This window comes from Balaenoptera ricei, chromosome 4, assembly GCF_028023285.1.
Source record: "Balaenoptera ricei isolate mBalRic1 chromosome 4, mBalRic1.hap2, whole genome shotgun sequence".
NCBI classification, from domain to species: domain Eukaryota; kingdom Metazoa; phylum Chordata; class Mammalia; order Artiodactyla; family Balaenopteridae; genus Balaenoptera; species Balaenoptera ricei.
In genome coordinates this window covers 152723557-152729573 of record NC_082642.1, presented here as the reverse complement: position 1 = coordinate 152729573, position 6017 = coordinate 152723557, and positions in this window count along the sequence as shown.

Genomic DNA, 6017 nt, shown 5'->3' with positions numbered 1-6017 from the left:
AGCATTTTTAGGAAAAAGAATTGACATGGATTCTTATATAAATGCTGGTTGATGCTTGTAGCTGGTTTCATGAAAGGTATAGAAATTGTCTACAGATGGATGTCTCATGTTGACAAACATGACAGGAGGCTCCTTAAGCCTGTTTTCTACAGAAAGCTAGGATAATGTAATCCAGATATGTAGTTTTTAGATGTTCTCTCGAGTCATGGCTAGGATTTCGAGAACTTGGACTGGGAATGACTAATATGTACTGTAGATAATCTGATTGTTTGAAAAGCACACATAAGAGAAAAAAAAAAAAAAAGGAAAATCCCACTCCTAGGTATGTACCAAAAAGAATTAAAAGCAAGGACGCAATTAGATATGTATACAACAGTGTTCATAGCAGCATTAATAGCAAAAAGTGGAACCAAACTAAATGTCCATGGACGGATGAATGGATAAACGAAATATGGTACATACATACAATGGAATATCATTCAGCCTTAAAATGGAATGAAACTGATATATGCAACAAGATGGATGAACCTTAAAAACATTATGCAAAGTGAAATAAGCCAGACACAAAAGAACAAATATGGGGACTTCCCTGGTGGCGCAGTGGTTAAGAATCTGCCTGCCAATGCAGGGGATATGGGTTCGAGCCCTGGTCTGGGAAGATCCCACATGCCGCGGAGGAACTAGTCCTGTGCACCACAACTACTGAGCCTGTGCTCTAGAGCCTGCGAGCTACAACTACTGAAGCCCGCGTGCCAAGAGCCTGTGCTCCACAACAAAAGAAGCCACCACAGTGAGTAGCCCCCGCTCTCTGCACCTAGAGAAAGCCCGCACGCAGCAACAAAGAACCAACACAACCAAAATTAAATAAATTAAAAATAAAAAGAACAAATATGTTATGATTCCACTTATATGAGGTACCTAGAATAAGCAAATTTGTAGAGACAGAAAGTAGAGGCCACCAGGGGGGCAGGTGGGAATGAGGAGTTATTGTTTAGTGGATAGAGTTTATTTGAGATGATGAAAAAGTTCTGGAAATGGATAGTGGTGATAGTTGCCCAACAATGTGAATGTACTTAATGCCACTGAATCATACACTTAAAAATGCTAAAATGATAAATTTTATGTAATGTATATATTTCCACAATAAAAAAATTAATGAGTTAATATTTACAACACACACACACACAAAAATATTACCGGAGGGATAAGTTAATGGGGATATAGATAAGACAAGATTGACCGTGAGTTGGAAATTGTTGAAGCTGAGTGATGGGTACACATGAGTTCATTATAATAGTTTCTCTATTTTTTAAAAAAAATTTTATTGGAGCACAGTTGGTTTACAATGTTATGTTAGTTTCAGGTGTACAGCAAAGTGAATCAGTTATAGATATATCCACTTTTTTAGATTTTTCTCCCATATAGGCCATTACAGAGTATTGAATAGAGTTCCCTGTTCTATACAGTAGGTCCTTATTAGTTATCTATTTTATATATAGTAGTGTGTATATGTCACTCCCAATCTCCCAATTTATCCCTCCCCCCTGCCACTTTACCCCCTGGTAACCATGTTTGTTTTCTGCATTTGTATCTCTATTTCTGTTTTGTACATAAGTTCATTTGTACCCTTTTGTAGATTCCACATATAAGCAATATCATATGATACGTCTCTCTCTGACTTACTACTTCACTCAGTATGACAATCTCTAGGTCCATCCATGTTGCTGCAAATGGCATTATTTCGTTCTTTTTTATGGCTGAGTAATATTCCACAGTATATATGTACCACATCTTCTTTATCCATTCCTCTGTTGATGGACATTTAGGTTGCTTCCATGTCCTGGCTATTGTTAATAGTGCTGCAGTGAACAGTTTCTCTACTTTTGTATGCAATTGAAAATTCCCGTTATAGAGGGAATTCCCTGGCTGTCCAGTGGTTAGGACTCCAAGCTTCCACTGCTGGGGGTCCCGGTTCAATCCCCAGTCGGGAAACTAAGATCCCGCAAGCCACCTGCCGTGCCAAAAAATTTTTTAAAAAAAAGAAAGTAAAAAAAAATTCCCTTTATAGAGCTTAAAATATCTGAAACTGAAAAAAATCAATTTAAGAACACAGTAAATTAGTGGGAAATGAGAAACTACTGGTTAAAGTGATGACGGTGAATATGGTGTATAATACTATTATCATATACTTTATATAACATAATTATATGTAAGTATTATAATAATATGTAATGATTTTTATTATTGTCCTAGACCCCTGTAATTCTCTGCCCAGGAAAAGAGGTAACAGGTATAGTTAGTTATGTCAGACTGCGTCTCTTCTCTGGCTATCAGCTGGTTAGACAACTCACACTGTAAAGTCACACAGCAAGTTGGGAAGAGCGCTTTCTAGCATCTCAGATGTCTGCATGAACACCACAGTTTCACAGATACTCCACCAAGGGAATCGCAAAAACATGGGACAACTGCCTATCCAGAAAAAAGAAAATGAAAAGCCCACATCAAATTACTTCCAGTCAGCCCTGCTTCGGATCACAGTACAAACTTTCAAAACACAGGCCACACAGTTCAAACTACAGGCCGCAGTTTTCAACAGCACTTAACAGGAATGAGGAGGACTGATGACTCATGTACTCTGTGCATATAAAGCACCGTCACACTTCGCTATGAAGATACAGCTGAACTCTGGATAATATTTGCATAATTGAAGACACTCATAACCTGAATATTAGCCAAGTTGGGGTAAAAAGCTCTTTTGAGTCTATTCTATATATCATTACCATAATGAGTCCTGACTGCTTTGCAAGAAATTAATACTGAACCTTGAGGTTAAACTTGTTTTACATGTTTGAAACAGGTAACTGTATTTACTCAGCCCATTCTTATTAGAATGCCTGTGTAGGAAATTTACTTGTGACTCACACTCCAGTTTTATCATGGTTAATTCATTCTCTATGACCACACTCACCTAAAAACTTCACCTGCATTTGAATGGCTTGAATTTACCAAGACTTGTCTTCACAGGTCTTGACTTTCTCCCTAGAGGCCAGTATATGTAAATTAACTTCATGATCACAAAATTAATGCTAAAAAAGCAGTGCATATATATTTTCCTCTATGCCAAGTGGATGGATATTAATGGCATTCTTTTTGTGAGCCGTGACCAATGTCCCAAAGACAAATACAGGGACTTCCCTGGTGGCACATTGATTAGGAATCCACCTGCCAACGCAGGGGACGCGGGTTCGAGCCCTGGTCCGGGAAGATCCCACATGCCACGGAGCAGCTAAGCCTGTACGCCACAACTACTGAGCCTGTGCTCTAGAGCCAGCGAGCCACAACTACTGAAGCCCCCATGCTTAGAGCCTGTGCTCTGCAAAAAGAGAAGCCACTGCAATGAGAAGCCCGCGCACCGCAACGAAGAGTAGCCCCTGCTCACCGCAACTAGAGAAAGCCCGCGTGCAGCAATGAAGACCCAACGCAGCCAAAAATAAATAAATAAAATAAATCTATAAAAAAACAAAAAGACAAATACAGTTGACCCTTGAACAACACGGGTTTGAACTGGATGGGTTCACTTATATGCGGATTTTTTTCAATATATTGGAAACTTGGGGGGAGATTACGACGATTTAAAAATGCAGATAAGGGCTTCCCTGGTGGCGCAGTGGTTAAGAATCCGCCTGTCAATGCAGGGGACACGGGTTCGAGCCCTGGTCTGGGAAGATGCCACATGCCGCGGAGCAACTAAGCCCGTGTGCAACAACTACTGAGCCTGCGCTCTAGAGCCCGTGAGACACAACTACTGAAGCCTGTGTGCCTAGAGCCCGTGCTCTGCAACAGAAGGCACCGCAATAAGAAACCCATGCACGGCAACGAAGAGTAGCCCCTGCTCGCCATGACTAGAGAAAGACTGCGTGCAGCAACAAAGACTCAATGCAGCCAAAAATAAATAAATAAAAAATAATAAAAAAAATAAAAATGCAGATGAAGTGCATAACCTAGAAATATCTAAAAATTTAAGAAAAAGCTGGGGGGAGGGTTAAATTAGGTGATTGGCATCAACATATACACACTGCTATATATAAAATGGATAATCAACAAGGACCTACTGTATAGCACAGGGAGCTATAGTAATATTTTGTAATAACCTATAAGTGAAGAATCTGAAAAGATATATATAACTGAATCACTGTGCTGTACACCTGAAACATGACATTGTAAATCATTTATACTTCAAAAAATATATATAATAAAATGCACGATTTCATGTAATAAACAAACATAGAAAAATTTAGGTATATCATGAATGCATAGAATATATGTAGATACTAGTCTGTCCTTACATAGGTATAAGGTGAGTGATACTTAATATAAAATTAATGTAAGTTTCCTGTTTTATAACTTTGCTTTCAAAGGATTACATTACCATACAGTATGCTTCTCTCGTAACTGGAGAAACTGCATATCATCACAGGTAAGAGGTTTTTAAAAAAATGTAACGTTTCCAATACTGTATTAAGCATGTAACTGTAGGGACTTCCCTGGTGGTCCAGTGGTAAAGAATCCGCCTTGCAATGCAGGGGACATGGGTTCGATCCCTGGTCAGGGAACTAAGATCCCACGTGCCACGGGGCAACTAAGCCAGCATGCCACAACTACTGAGCTCACGCGCCTCAACTAGAGCCTGCATGCTGCAAACTACAGAGCCCATGCGCCACAACTAGAGAAGAGAAAACCCACACACCACAGCTAGAGAGAAGCCCGCGCGCTGCAACAAAGAACATAGCCAAAAAAAAAAATTTATAACGGGCTTCCCTGGTGGCGCAGTGGTTAATAATCCGCCTGCCAATGCAGGGAACATGCGTTTGAGCCCTGGTCCGGGAAGAACCCACATGCCGCAGAGCAACTAAGCCCGTGCACCACTACTGAGCCTGCACGCTAGAGTCTGTGAGCCACAACTACTGAGCCCATGTGCCACAGCTACTGAAACCCGCGTGCCTAGAGCCTGTGCTCCGCAACAAGAGAAGCCACCGCAATGAGAAGCCTGCACACCGCAACCAAGAGTAACTCCTGCTCGCCACAACTAGGGAAAGCCCGCACGCAGCAACGAAGACCCAATGCAGCCAAAAATAAATTTTAAAAAATTTTATAACGATTAGTGTATAGGCTAGGCAACCGTGAAGCAATTGTATTGATTACACTAGGCTACCAAAAAGCAATCATATTCCTTGCTGCTTCTTCATTACCAGTGCATGAATCATTATACCTGTAAATAAATTTTTTTCACATTACCTTTTCATTTTCAATGGGTACACATAACATCTAGTGTTGTCTATCATTTAAGACAATACAGATGTACACACTGAGATGGTCCATCTTGTAAACAGACGACGAATTTGGCAGTACAGTACTGCATTTTCCTTATGATTCTCTAACAATTTTTCTCTAGCTCACTTCATTCTAGGAATACAGTAAATGATACCTGTAACATAGACAAAACATGTTAATTGACTGTTCATTGTTGTAAGGCTTCCGGTCAACAGTTATTAGTAACTTTGGGGGAGTCAAAAGTTATACGTGGATTTTTGACTAAATGGGGGTCGGAACCCACAAGCCCCAAGTTGTTCAAGGGGCAGCCTCATATAAAAAGACACGAATCCAGTGGGTCTCTCACTCCATTCCAATGAGTCTATGTGACACTGTGCAAAGTAAGACTGAACCAACTTCTGAAAGCTAGGAGTTGTCTGGGTAGTGTTTGTGGCCACATTAACAGGCATTTAGCTTCTTTAAAGCAATAAACCAAAGAACCCAACAGAAAAGAATAGGCAGAGAATATGACAGGGTACTCAGAAAAAGGAATTAAAATGGCCAATAAAACATATGAAAACATGTTCAACCTGAGACAAAGAAGTGCAAGCTGCCATTTTCCCACATATCAGTAAGTTTGATGGAGACAGGAAAAAACACACTCATACATCTATTTGTCATAGGAGTATAAATACTCGCAACCATTT